The sequence below is a fragment of the Dama dama genome, chromosome 26, assembly GCF_033118175.1.
Source record: "Dama dama isolate Ldn47 chromosome 26, ASM3311817v1, whole genome shotgun sequence".
Lineage (NCBI taxonomy): Eukaryota > Metazoa > Chordata > Mammalia > Artiodactyla > Cervidae > Dama > Dama dama.
The window spans coordinates 45155558-45171150 of NC_083706.1; the positions used below are offsets into that span (position 1 = coordinate 45155558).

The 15593-nt window shown below is 40.1% G+C and overlaps 1 protein-coding gene across 3 annotated transcripts in view; it reads right to left on the reverse strand.

Annotated features, from left to right (window-relative positions):
- IPCEF1 (interaction protein for cytohesin exchange factors 1) overlaps positions 1–15593 on the reverse strand; it is a 161074-nt gene that overhangs the window by 116411 nt on the left and 29070 nt on the right. For all 3 annotated transcript variants that reach the window (XM_061130184.1, XM_061130182.1, XM_061130183.1), the window contains one exon: positions 2823–2866. The gene's annotated coding sequence lies outside the window, so the exon portion shown is untranslated. The remainder of the gene's footprint in view (positions 1–2822; positions 2867–15593) is intronic.

The following is a 15593-nucleotide window of genomic DNA, read 5'->3' on the forward strand; positions in this document are numbered from 1 at the left end:
GTTGATTTTGCAATCAAACTTCTGTGTTTAGAGTTACATTTAATTTCAAGTAATGGTTTTATTTAGAAGAAATAATAGATATTATTAATAATACAAATAGAGTCTATAGACATCTAAACATTTGAGGGCCATTTTTTTCCATTGTCGATTATATCTGTATCATCCCTAATTCCTTGTCAGTAATACTTGCTTTATTTTCCCCAACCTAAAGTCAGCAAGTAAAAAAACATGAAATTAATTTTAAAAGATTAAAACTGCTCACCAAAGGAAAGCATATTAAAATATAAAGAATTAGAGAGGTGACAGAGTTAGAAAGTTGTTTCATATATGTGCTGAGTGCAAGGATTTCCAACAAAATTCATCAAAGAAGAAATGACTGGTGCTCACTGTAACCGGTTTTCCTCTCCCCTCTGCCCCCCAAGAAACTTCCAGCCCATGTGGTGAGGAGTGGCCATAAGCCTAGTTCTGGCCATTAGTGGAGGTGATGTGCAACACCTCCCGTCTGGAGACAAGTGTAAGTCCACCACATGCTCTCTTCTACTGTCACGGCAAACCCTGAAGCCACCTGTTGCCATGGTGATGCCACAGGGGGTGGAGCTTGCATCCCGGAGTGACTGGGTGGAGTAGAGGAGCCCTCCCCTTCTCATGTCAACCAGTATTGAATATATAGTGTAAATAAGAAATTAAAGTTTCTTGTGTAAAGCCACTGAGCCTTCAGAGTTAATCTGCTACCATGGCACAGCCTAGCGTGGCCTGATAAGGGTTATTTTGCCTTTCTAATCATTAACAAAAGACTTCTCTAATTTACTCAAGTTAGGTGTAAATTTTTCTCTTGTAAAGTAAACTGACATATACCCAAGGTAGTTAATTCCTTTCTTGAACACATTAGTAGAAGGTGTTTGATTAGCAAACACACTGACATTTCTACTGAGGACCATAAACTCAGAGGAAACTGTCTGAAATAGGAACTGTTTTGCTTCCTGAGTAAGCTTATTTCTCTCCTCCCCCTTTTCCTCACTCTCTACAAACAATAAATGCAGAACATTTTCTGGGAAAATGCTCCATTAATTTGTGCAAGTAATCTCAAAAGATTTCAGAATATTCAGCTAATACCTATCAGTTTTAGAATCAGATTCTAAAATTCTAAAATCAGATTTCCCTTAGAAAGCTATGTTCATATTTTGAACCAAAATGTAAGAAAGCACAAATATCATTAACCAGTTAAAATAACAGCCCCAACGTTAATCTGCTGTCTCAATAATTTGAAGAGGTTGCAGATTCTGTTTCAAAGAATAACACCTATGTAAGTAATTTCTCAGTAATTTCTCCTCTCTTTGTAATTTAGTCCCTACCCCTGTTCACACTGGCATGCATGCATGCTACGGTGCTTCAGTTGTGGCCAACTCTTTGTGACCATGTGGACTGTAACCCTCCAGGCTCCTCTGTCCATGGGATTCTCCAAGCAAGAATACTGGAGTGGATTGCCGTGACCTCCTCCAGGGTCAAAATGGTATACTTTGTGCAAAAGAATTACAAGTCTTCAAGAAGAAAGAAACATATGTGGTAACTACTCCTTCACTGCCAGAACAGATTTTAACATAGAGTCTATTTTAAAATAAAAATCTTTGGAGTCTAAGTTGTTTTTCCATTAGAAGTCTGAGACTTGGCCCTACATATTTCTGTACTGGAAAAAACTCTATTGAAATTCTGAATCACCTGGAAACATAAATTAACATTGAGTAGGTCTTAGAAGATAATATTCATAGGCACAGCAAAAAAAAAAAAAAAAGAATAGGAAAAAACACATTTGTGTTCAAAATATATTCACACAAAACTTTACAATATTCACTGCCCAGCAAGAATATGTCAAAATAATTAGAAAAGCATTCTGTACTCTGTGAAGACTACTGGTGGGAAGTAAAACGGTACAGTTGCTGTGGAAAACAATACAGTGGTGCCTTAAAAAATTAAAAATAGGACTATCATACAATTCATCAATTTGACTTCCGGGGATGTAGTCACAAGAATTGAAAGCAGAATCTCAAAGAAATATTTGTACATGCATGTTTATAATAGCATTATCCACAAAAGCTCAAAACATGGATGCCAGCAAAAAGGAAATGAACGGATAAGCAAAATACACACAATGGAATATTATTCGGTCTTAAAAAGGAAGGAAATTCTGCAAAATGCTATAACATAAATGAACCCTGAGGACGTTATGTTACAAGAAATAAGCCAGTTACAAAAAGACAAACACTGTATGATTCCACTTATATGAAATATTTAGAGTAATCAAACTCATGAGACAGAAAGTATAACGCTTGTTGCCAAGAGCTGGTGAGAGGGGAAAGGGGAGAGTTATTGATTAATGGGCATAAAGTTTCAGCTCTACAAGATGAAAAGTGCTATGGGAAATGGTGGTAATTTATATGTGGACAGCTAGTTGCTTGTAAAATAGATTCTTCACATAATGATAGTTTTACGGTATTTGATAGTTATGGTACATTCCTGGCCACTAAAGGGACCAAACAAGATAATTCCATAAATAAACTGCTTTACTAAACAGCTATCTTACTGAAAAGTAATCACTATCAAGAATCCATTTTCAGGTCCTCAGGAAAATCCAGAGAACCAAATAAAACTGGTTATTTATTAATTCTATTAGCTTCTCTCTGCATTAATTCTACCATAGAGATAAATATACCTAGGCTACTACAATTTGGTACACAAATTAGAATAACAAAGTGGAGTACAGGCTGTTCAAGTCACAAATATCACTAAAAGAAAGAATTAGTTCTGAAGAGTTCTCAATTACATACCAAAAAGTTATGAGGGTCCTTGTTCCAGTTCTGTTGCTTCAGATCTGTACAAGAAAAAGTCAAGAAAGAGGTCATCAGATTTCTGCCAAGACAACTGCATGGGAGGAGGTCAAAGTCCTACCACATCAACCCCCAAGAAAAGGCAACAAAATCGCAACTTTTTAATCATAATGACAACAACCATAACTTTGTTTTCTATGTCTATGAGATTATTTCTGGTTTGTAAGTAAGTTTATTTGTATCATATTTTATATTCCACATATAAGTAATATCATATGATATTTGTCTTTCTCTGACTTCACTTAATATGACAATATCTAGTCCATCACTACAGTAAAAAGTCCTCTATTTTCATATCAAACACAACCATACATCCTTTTTTCCTCTTCTACAGCCTGCCCTGCACATTGTTCACACTTTGTGGCTTAAATTTCTAGCTTTGTTATTTTAAACTGCAAGGTAATGTGATGTTATGTTTTACCTAAATATTTTCCAAGTACAATGATTTGAAATTATAACAGCTCACCAGAAACAAGGTAGAAGTAGATGAATGTTATCTGTATTGAATGCCAAGTCACTGGCTTCTGTTGATGTTTGTATTTAGTGCACCTAGCAGTAAACCAGCCATCTTTCTCCCCACAACCAGACTCCATGTCACTTCTTTCTGCTTTTCAAAGCAGTGAAAATGGCACTCTTTCACGCTGTGGTAGTCAGCATTTGTACAAGAACTTCTTAGTATTGATATATTAAATTGGCTGTAAAATTTTTCTTTTTACTCTTGGACCACACAATCCTGGTATTGTTTGGTTGAAGGGAAACTCAAGAAAAGTTGAGGTATCAGTGCATGTAACTTGCTCAGAGCCAGAAGAACGAATCTCTAAGTAAACATTCCAGCCAGAAAGAGCACAAACAGGTTTTCCCATCAAGAGCACTCATGGGCGTAAGAGCCAGACAAGTTTTATAGTAATACTGAAATTTAAAAAGTAATACCACCCATGTCTAGGTAAATGTGACTGCAGATTCTTATCTGGGTGGTATTTGGACTCAGATGTACTGACTAAATCACTTTGAGTTTAGGAAGATCTTAAAGAAATTGGGTGCTATTTTCCACTGGTTAAAACCACTTCACCACCTCCAGAAAGCCTCACACTGAGAAGACAGATTAAGATCCATTTACTCTTCCACCCAGGCACAATTTCTCTGACACTCAATGCTTTTAATATCTCATTTCAAAAGAAAAAAGTAATTTCAAATGCCTGAATAACGAGTGCGATATTTCACCCTTATCCAGTGCTCAGTGTCATAAGGAAGCAGAGAGAGAATCCTGAAAATACCCAAAGAAGGAACAAAATTCTTTCAACTTCCACAGAATGCTGCAATTGTAACATCATTTTCTTTTTGAGTTGGCATATCATGCACCCCCTCCAAGAAAAATCTATATCTTAGCCTTAGGCAAAGGCTAAGATATATTATTCTTACCCTTCATTTGAATTCATTATGTAGGTCAAATACAGTAAAGAAAGCTGCTTTTGAAGACCATGCCTTGAATATATAAGTTTCAGCCAGACAGAAAAAGTGGATGAAAAATGTTTCAGCAGTGAAGTCTTTAATAAAGCATGTACCATTCATTTTCCCCCCACCAATTCTCAACAGACTCCCATTGTCTTCAAACAACAATTAGAGAGGCTGTCTGCGGTTAATTTAATCATTGTCATTTCCTAAGAAATAAGGACTGATGTCTATTGAAAATTATTCCAATTATGTCTTTGAAAATGAGTTCAAAACTGTTCAAATCACTGCTTTCAATACTATATTAACCTCTACCAAATGTTATTAGTTATTCTCACAATCTTCTTAGAGCAAAAAGAAAATGACATTAGTGCCTAACTTTTTTATTCAGTAAAAATTCAAACTGGAGATGCCACAATCATTTTAAAAATTTTGCTCAAATCTGATCTACTTAAGGATTAATCTAACCCTTTTCTATAACATTCCAAGAAGTAATTTCTCTGATTAAAAACAAAAGCATGGCCAAAACCCATCTTATTGTACCAAATAAAATCAATGCTCTGCAATCACTTGAAAATAAGTTGAAGATAAGCAGAGAGGAGGCATCTCACAAAAAGAACAATGAAGCAACGAGGAAAATCACAATGTTCGTGTGTGCTAAGTCACTTCAGTCGTGTCCAACTCTTTGCAACCATATAGGCTGTAGCCAGTCAGACTCCTCTGTCCATGGATTCTCCAGGTAAGAATAGTGGAGTGGGTTGCCATGCACTCCTCCAGGGAATCTTCCCATCCCAGGGATCAAACTCACATCTCTTATATCTCCTGCATTGGCAGGCAGGATCTTTACCACTAGCACCACCTGGGAAGCCCGAAAATCATATAGCCAACATTTATTAAGCCCTGATTATTATTTCATTTGTGTTTATGCTAGATGCTGTACATGCATTCATCATGTAGTTTTCACAACTCTGTAAAGTTGGTGCTGTCTTTATTCCCATTTTACAGATGAAGACAAATGTCCTGAAATGTGCAGCTCTGGCTGGGCTGGTGTTCACTACTCTGTGAACAACTGTCACCCCAATGCTCATAGGCGGTTCCCTATGCCGCCCCAAACCCCTAACAAACCTCCACATACATCTTTTTCTAATCAGTACTTTGATGTGGGCTCTCCACATGGACACAACTTTCTGTTGATCGTATTTCTTTCTCTCCAGAACCCAGATACCCTGGAAGAGGGATTGTGTGGGGAGGTGTAGAGAACAGGGAGGATCCAGGTCAGTGACCTCTGCATCCACACCCCCACCTCCTCTCATGAGGCCAAACTTCCCTCATCTCAGCTTTATCCAGGTACCCAGGGCTCTCTCTCCCTAAAGCTCCATTACACTCCTTAGAAATGCCCATGAGTACAGATTTATTTGTGTCTGCTTCCTGTGCCTAGAAAAACTTGCCTTCTGTACCTCGCCCTGCCCAAAATATGTATTCCATATAAACTGCTGGCTCATGAATATCAGCATCAGTGGTTTAGAGTGAAGACAAAGGAACATTAAAGTAGGAGAAGCTGTGGGTTCCCTCTAGTCCAGCTGCTTTTGGAAGCTTTCTGTTCATCACTTGAGTCTGTCGTGTCTAAACCGAAACTGCAGATAAGTTCAGCCCCTCCTTCCCAGGGCTCTTGGACCCTGAGCATTGCACCTGGACATGCCTCTGAGTCATTTATGAAGCTGCTCAGCTATTTGCCAGACGCTCTCTGCCAGCCAGGAGTGACCCTGCTATGACATGCACACATACATTAGCGATTGGTTGGCCACAGACTAACTTTGCCACTTGCGTTGGCCTACTCTCATCCTGACATGGTTCAAGAGACTGTGTCCCATGAAGAAAGTATGAAGTTCATGACTTTCAGACTTTTCTGGGCTTTGATATGCTGTGTACTCTGGGTACACTTGATGAGAATGAAAGGAAGCACAAGGAGAAAGAAAAGAAGGGGGAAGAGAGCGATTTGGACAGTGAGTTATTGTAGGTCTTGGACCAGCCAGAGGGCAGCATGGGGCCAGACATGGGAGGTCAGGGAAAGAAGCTGCCACAGAAGAGGATCTAAAGACAGACAAACACGAAACACAAAAGTCACTTCTCAGCTTTGCCATTCCCTATTCTGCTCCTCCCAGAGGCTGAAATCACACCTTTTACCTACGTCCGCCCTCCCTTAAGTTCCAACATGCATGCATGCATGCTAAGTTGCTTCAGTCTCGTCCAACTCTGTACGACCCTATGGACTGTAGCCCACCAGGCTCCTCTGTCCGTGGGATTCTCCAGGCAAGAATCCTAGAGTAGATGGCCACGCCCTTCTCCAGGGGATCTTCCCAACCCAGGGATTGAACCGCGTCTCTTATGTCTCCTGCATTGGCAGGCGGGTTCTTTACCACTAGCGCCAAAGTTCCAACATACACCCTAGAAACTCACATGAGCACAGATTCACTTATGTCAACTTCCTGACCTAGGAAGACTCCCTTTCTGTACCTCCCCCTGAACACAACGGGTATTCTGCATAAAAGGCTGGTTCATGAATATCAGCATCAGTGGTTTAAAGATGAAGGAACATTAAAGTAGGAGAGGCTATTAGGACCTTCCCACCTACACCCTCCCCTACTCACCTCCTGATGGTGGGATGGAGGGTGGATGAATGAGATGCAAATTCTAAATGTAGATTATACAAGAAGCTTCCCCCTTCTCTTTCCTGTTGATCTAAAGCCACCTCATTTCTAGTTGCTTGGTCCTTCTTGCAAGAGTAGGCTCCTGATTCACCATCCCTACCAAGAGCATGGGCTTCCCCAGTGGCTCAGCTTTAAAGAATCCACCTGCAATGGTGAGTGGGGAAGATCCCCTGGGAGGAGGGCATGACAACCCACTCCAGTATTCTTGCCTGGAGAATCCCATGGACAGAGAAACCTGGTGGGCTACAGTCCATGGGGTCACACAAAGTCAGATGCAACTGAAGTGACTAAGCATGCATGCCCACACCAAGAGCCTGGGCTTCCCTGGGGGCTCAGTGGTAAAGAACCCACCTGACAATGCAGTAGATGAGGATTCCATCCCTGGTCAGGAAGATCCCCTAGAGAAAGAAATGGCAACCCACTCCAGTGTTTCTGCCTGGGAAATCCCATGGACAGAGGAGCCTGGTGGGCTACAGTCCGTGAGGTCACAAAAGAGTCGGACCACAACTTAGCGACTAAACAACAACCACGAGCATATTTTTAATCCTGAAGTTGACAGGCACGTCTGACATGGTGCCTATTATTGAGTGTTCAAAGGAAAAAGTCTCTTCAGGACCTCTGTCCACCATGTCCTTGTTCCAAGGTGGCTCTGCCAATAACCATAGCATCAATTCCCCTTTTTATGTTTCTGATAGTAAAACATATATATTTGCATTGTTTTAAATTTAAAATGCAAAAGAAAAACATTAACAAAAGAAAACAAAAATCATCCATGAGCCCAACTCCAGAGATACCCCCACTCTTAACTTGTTGTGTATTCCTGCCCCATTTTCTTCTATTCATTTGGAAAATTTGGAACATAACAAGGGATGTTCTATACATACAGCTTTGTGTCTACAAAGCCTCAACTCAGAGCTCTGTGCAAATGGGGATTAGAGCTAATATTTGAGCTATTTGACAAGTCACATTTAGATGCTTTAATCACAGCAGAGGCCCTGACATTCCACTAACTTTATCAGGCATGTATGAGATTTTGGACAGCACCCTAATGAGCCGTAATGCTCTGAAGAGCATTCTTTTCTTATCTTGGTTGTTGAGCAGGAGGTCCTAGGGTGCAGAACAATGTAAAAGTCCACATGGACATTTTCAGCATTTGAAACCAGCACATAAAGCACTGAAGTGCTTTTGAGAACAAGACCAATAACTTATAAGGTTCAATGATTGGTGCCATATCAAGTATTCATTGTTTAACATTTCTGTGTTCTTTGGGGGAGAAAGCTACATAATGACAGAAAGCAAAGATTGTTTCACTCAAAATTCACTGAAAAACGTCAGATTCAAGATCAACTGGTTCTGTGTTAGACAACTATGGAAACTATAGAAAAACTTTCTTAGAAAAACTGTTGAGGACATATTAGAAAACATACTATGATGATATTTCACGTACACACCACTTTGATTTAACAATTTCTTAAACTGTCCCCAAAATTTCTTTTTAGAGTTGGTTTGTAAAGAACATTTTAATAACAAACTAAATTTAGGCCAACAGCTTAACTCTAACTTCCCAAACATTTCAAGAGTTATTATAGTCAATTATATCATCTCCAATCAAGAGGACATTTTAATTTGTTCATACAAGAAACTGACTGTACCCAGTTAACTCAACTGAAGAAGAAAAAAAAAAATGAGGCAAGCCCAAAGAAAGCAAAGGAAGTGGACAGCAACCTTTCTCTAAAGAGTGAAGAACATCTTTTCTCCTTTCAATAGAAAATGAGTAATTCCTATTAAGGTTACCAGCATCATCAGGAGGAGAAAAATTTTCCTCGTCTTTCTGTCTTGGCTTGGCTGTCTTGAACCTGACTCTAAGGACACTTACTAGAAGGTTCTATGGAGGTGTTACAAAAATGGCCACAGCCATATATTGGCAGGCCTTAGAGTAGGCGGAGAGTTGTCCACTGTTTAGTTCAGAATCGTGTCCGACTCTTTGTGACCCTGTGGACGGCAGCCTGCCAGGTCCATGGGATTTCTCAGGCAAGAATACTGGAGCAGGTTGCCATTTCCTTCTCCAGAGGATCCTTTGACCCAGAAATTGAACCTGCGTTTCATGAACTGCAGGCAGATTCTTTACCACTGAGCCGCCTGGGAGAGAGGAGAGCAAAAGACTCTCACACGGTTGAGCTGACTTAAGAGAGCAGGCATACAGAGAGGCATGTACTTGTTTTGTCCTTACTGGGATATATATTTTGCTTGCACTCTCTTCTTTGTATAGTCAGGTTACTGCCAGCTGTTCAGTGTGGTAATAACTTCCAGAAACACTCTGCTTTCCACTGGCCAACTCACCTGGCACAATAAGGATGGCTCAGGACCAGAGATCATATCATGGTGTAAATAGGTCTCTCTGTGTCTCTCTGTCTCTATGGCAAGTGAAGGGAAACAGGATTTCAAATAAACCTGAAGCAAGTTTGGGGGAAATCCTTCCAAATTTTAAAGCTCACGGTCAAACGAAACAGGAGAGAGAAACCCTAAAATTTTACATTATCAGCCATAAGCTGTGATGCCCAAAGAAGTTTTTTTTCAACAATCAGTAAAAATGAAAAACAAGTCCAATCAGCTTATGCCAGACAGGCTGGATTATCTTTCTACGTTATCTAGAGAAAAATGACTCTAAAATCACAATCGTGTGACAAGCCAACCAAAGAACACACAGCTAAACATGTAGGGGCAAAGTATTTCAGAGATCTGTTAGGCAGTTAGTCTTTAAATGACCTTAATTTTCTGACTAATGTGCTGTTTCTGGTATTTTGTCAGCTTTTTAACATGTGAAATTTATTGTCATTTCTGACATGTCTTTTCAATACTGAGTTTCTTAGAACTTTTTCTTTGTAAGTCTGTATGATATTTGCACCTTGTTTAGCTCCAATTTCTCACATTACAGCCTGGTCTCAGTTGGGCAATGGTAGTGATGGGGAGAAGGGGTTAAAGAAGGAGTTGAGGATTATGTTCATGTTTGGGTCGTCCTCTCCTGGGACCACGAAATGGTGGTAGCCAGAGATTTGTGATGTTCTCCAAGCAACATGAGAATCTTGGGCACAAGACTTGGGTCTGTGTGAGCCAGATATCCCTCCAACCTTGAAATATTAGCATTGTATTTTGTTAAATGTGCCTGCAGCTTTCCTGTTCTCCAAGTTATTGAAGCATTTGTTTAATCTGCAGCATGGAATAGCTGCATTCCCATGCTTGCCAAGAGCATTAAATCCAACTGGCTGGTTCTCAATCCATTTCAAATGCTAAGTTACAGTAAACAATATTTATATAATATGTCTAAAGGCCTATCTATTACTCTACATTGCAGTTATTTACTCTTAGAGTGCTGAAACTTCAGAAGGTCTGTGATTCCCTGAAACTGTATATGGAATTTAATGTGCATCTGCATTTATAGCTTTTATCAGAGTCTCAAATTGGTCTATGAAAGTTAATAATCACTAATTTACACATCAAGTGCCACCAAGGAGGTGGTACTAAAAATAAATAAATAAAAATAAATAACAACACTTCATACCTTCCAAAGGTTAAAAAATTTACACTGGAAAGTTTAAAATCCATTACTAAAGTAAGCTGGGCCAGTAGAAACATGTCATTGGTTTACACGAGAAATTATAAGAGATAACCCAATAAAACAAAAGAAGTTTTCAAATGTACTGTTAATTTCATTCCCTAGTGTATTGTTGCTATGAACTGAATTGTGTCCCCCTCACCCCCAAATTCAGATGTTGAAGTCTAACCTCCAGTGTGAAGGTTATTTGGAGATGGGCCTTTCAGAGATCAAAAGGATGGAAACCTCATGATGGGATTAGTGCCCTTAGAAAAGAACGTAAAAGAGAGCAATCACTCTCTTTCCACCCTGTGAGGACACAGCAAGACGGTGGCCGTCTGCAAGCCAGGCAGAGAGTCTGCACTGGAGCCCAGCCAAACTGTCACCTTGACATGGAACTTGCCAGCCTTCAGAACTGTGAGGAATACGTGTCTGTCATTGAAGCCACCCAGTCTAGGGTATTTTGCCACAGCAGCTCAAGCTAAGACAGTGAGTATGAGGCAAAGCTTACAGAAGAATTGTTGTCTAGTTTTAGTAGAGAGAGAGCTGGGCATCTCAGGAGATGTGATCATGAATTGATAGCTAATTGCTTCTTACCCTTTACATTGAAGGTTAAACTTAGAATCAAATTTGCCATTGTACTCTAGTAAAGGTCCAGAACCTTCTCGCATACACTCTGTATATTAACTTCCCACATATAACTGTGTATATTAACTTTATACACATTGTTTGATGGTACAATCAAACAATACCATTTACATTTCATACCATTCTTTTCCTTTTTCTCATCCACTAACTTGCCATTTTATTATAGTTTGCTGTATGAATCTCTGCAAGTTGCCTCAAATGGTCTCGAAAACAAGTCAGATTATAAGTAAGAATATAAATGAGGGCTTCCCTGGTGGTCCAGGGGTTAAGAATCCACCTGCCAATGCAGAGGACACAGGTTGGATCAGGGAAAAATCTTTCCTGGTCAGGGAAGATTTCACTTGCTGTGGGGCAACTGAGTCCGTGGGCCACAACTACTGAGTCTGTGCTCTAGAGCCCAGAAGCCACAACTACTGAAGCCTGCACACTCTAGGGTCCATGCTCTGCAACAAGAGAAACCTCCACAATGAGAAGCCCATGTAACACAATTAGAGAGTAGCCCCCACTCACTGCAACTAGAGAAAGTCCTCATGCACCAACAAAGACCCAGCACAGCCAGAAATAAATAAATAAGATTAAAAACAAAGTGAACCAAAAAAAGAATAGAAATGAATAAATGAATGACCTTTTCATTTTAAAATTAAAAATATAAATGTTCATAACTGCTTTGGAAATTATATGCAAATATTTCTTTGAAGAAACTATCTCAACCGTGCTCATAATTCCATGAGAATGATTTTCGTCTTCTAAGGGCCCTCATGGACCTTCCAAGGGTCCTGTGAACAGAACTCTGGGATTCTATACACTCAAATGGGGAAAACATACCTTCCGTTTCACTGAATTCTAACTGACATTTAACAGTTCCCTCAAATATAAACACTGACAACAAACCACAGAAGTATCATCAGTGTCTGTGATTTTGTTTCCCATAGAAACTACAGGTGTTCTTGTCTCCAGCTGAGTTATTGCAGCTCTCTCCAAATATCACTTATGCTCCTCACCACCATTCAAATGTCACCAGACTTGCTGCTGGATTGTTATTTAATGCATTAATATAGAAGCACACATATTACTATATCACACATTTTTATTATTATATTTTACATATCTGATTTCTTTGCAATCCTTTGTATTTTGTCTTATGCATTTAAAACCATTATTTTGAATAAGCGTCCATGTGTGTGAAGTGTGAAGGTCACTCAGTAGTATCTGACTCTTTGCAACTCCATGGACTGTAGCCTGCCAGGCTCCTCTGTCCATGGAATTCTCCAGGCCAGAATGCTGGAGTGGGTAGCCTTCCCTTCTCCAAGGGATCTTCCCAACCCAGGGATAGAACCCAGGTCTCCCACATTGCAGGCAGATTCTTTACCATCTGAGCCACCAGGGAAGCCCAAAATACTTTATCACTGTGCCACCTGGAATATCCCAGGTGAAGGGTCCATTGGCTTCTTCCAACTGCCAAGGGTTTCCAGGGCATAGAAGAAGTCAAAACACTGATACACACAAATTGTTTAGGCAGCATTTTACAAAGTGTTTGAAAATATTTTCTGAGAGCTATACTATGCCTAGGAAATAGTGGTTTCTCTTAATTGGAGAACTAAGGCATCTTCTTTTAAATAAAAGGGAATATTAGAAGCTGCAGGAGTCTCATAGACACCTTGACATTAAAGGTCACCATCAGCCCCGACATAATAAATTCATTTCTTAAGTCTGTACTTATAACTTCTAAAAAGACATTTAACAGCTTTGTGAAACTTTGGGTCAGCATTTCTCTGACAGAGAGAGAAAAAAACTGACATTTAAAACATCTCTTAAGAATCAGTACTGTGTGAAGACTCATTATACACTTTGCAAATTATCTAAGCCCCTCCCTTTTATTTTTTTTTTCCCTTGTGAGTCAGCCTTCTTTTGAATTTTTATCAGATACTTTGGTACTCTTAGCACCACTAGAGTAGGACAAGAATAAGGAACTAAAACAAAAGGCTGTCAATATGATTACTCAATGCACACTTGAAAATTAGTTACTGCTGTGCCATTGTATGAGTGTGTTGCGGGGGGGGTAGCATACATGTGGTGACACCACTCCACAAAGGCCATGGGCTAGGGGCTTTGTTCCTACTTTCCAATTTCATCGATGGAAGGTCAGGAGAGGGACTAAGGACTGACCGGGGATATTTACTCTCACCCTCTGTGGACAGAGGAGCCTGGTGGGCTGCTGTCCATGGGATCACACAGGGTCGGACACAACTGAAGCCACTCAGCATGCATGCATGCCCTGGAGAAGGAAACGGCAACCCACTCCAGTGTTCTTGCCTGGAGAATCCCAGGGAGAGAGGAGGCTGGTGGGCTGCCGTCCATGGGGTTGCACAGAGTCAGACACGACTGAAGCGACTTAGCAGCAGCAGGAGCAGACATTACTCCACGTGAAAACTACAGCGAGAAGCAGGAATTGAGGCAGATGGCGTGTCCCTGCCAAGGTGGAGTTTATCCTCTCAGTCTCTTTCTCTCTCTTTCAGGCCAACAGGAGTTTATTAGCACCAGGCCACCTGCCCCTATGCCAGTGAAAGTTGTAGCTGGAAATCAAAGTTCATAGTTAAATGATAAAGTGCCAGCTCCTCTCAGTATACCTCACTTTGCATAACTAATAAGTTTTCAGATGGCTGATTTCTTACCTTTTAAGCAATGACACTTTTTTTCATGTTAGTTATTTTACACAACTGAATGTATTATGAATGCATTATATACCTCTTATGTACTTAGAAAAGTAACCTGTAGTTTAATCTTCTATTAATGACTCTGGGTCAACATTAAAAATACCTGCTTTCTTCAGTCTTGAGAAAGAACAATGGAGCTGTAGGAATCAACCTTCCTGACTTCAGACTATACTACAAAGTTATCATCATCAAGACAGTATGGTATTGGCACAAAAACAGAAATATAGACAAACGGAACAAGATAGAGAGCCCAGAGATAAACCCATGCACCTATGGGTACCTTATTTTTGACAAAGGAGGCAACGGTATATGATGGGGCAGAAACAGCTCTTCAATAAGTGATGCTGGGGAAACTGGACAGCTACAAGTAATGATAACCCTATATGCAAAACAGAAAAAGAGACACAGATGTACAGAACAGACTTTTGGACTCTGTGGGAGAAGGCGAGAGTGGGATGTTTCGAGAGAACAGCATTGAAACATGTATATTATCTATAGTGAAACAGATCACCAGCCCAGGTTGGATGCATGAGACAAGGGCTCGGGCCTGGTGCACTGGGAAGACCCAGAGGGATTGGGTAGAGAGGGAGGTGGGAGGGGGGATCGGGATGGGGAATACATGTAAATCCATGGCTGATTCATGTCAATGTATGACAAAACCCACTACAATATTGTAAAGTAATTAGCCTCCAACTAATAAAAATAAATGAAAAAAATGAAAAAAAGGGGGGGCTCTATAACAATCTAGAGGGGTGGGATGGGGAGGGAGATAGGAGGGAAGTTCAAGAGGGAGGAGACATGTGTATACCTATGACTGATTCTTGTTGATGTTTGACAGAAAATAACAAAATTATGTAAAACCATATCCTTCAATTAAAAAATAAATAAATTTTTTAAAAAATCTGCTTTCTTGCATGGGCATATTACAAGGTGTGAATTAACAATGCCATCTGCCCTGTCCGTAAACAAAGGATGCTGCAGCCATCAAGCCATCGCATTGCAGCCTCCCCTACAGGGAGCTCTGAGGGAACTCAGCATGGAAACAGAATGCCTGACATCCAGCAGTCAACTGCTACAGCTGCCCCCAATGGTGTGGGGGGTGAAACGCAGGATGAAAAAACACAGGATACTGGCCCTAGATAGCTGAGGTGCACATTAAAGGAATATTTCAGTGAGCCCAGACTCCTGCATCTCCCCATACATAGAAAAGCACTAAATTCATTAACTTGAGATACCTGGTTTTCTTTAATTAACAGCAATCTTTTGATGCTCCAATCACCTAGTCTTTGTTGTAAAAAAAACTCCTATATATCCTGGCTACTCCTTTGCCTCTTAGGAGCAGTCCCTCAGAGTGATCCGAGAGTCCTGTCTCCTGGGCTTGAAGTCCTCAGAATGTCCACTGAATGAAACATAATTCTCAACTTTTAGTGGGTTCATTTTGTTTTTCAGTCAACAAAGGGTAATTCCTAGGATCCATTGAGGGTCTTTGACCATAATTTGAATTGATGCTGAGATCTCTGAACTCTTATAGCTGCTTTTTATATTTTTTTTTAATATTTTTTGTCTAATTCTTTCATGTCAGACATTATTTCTCCCTGTT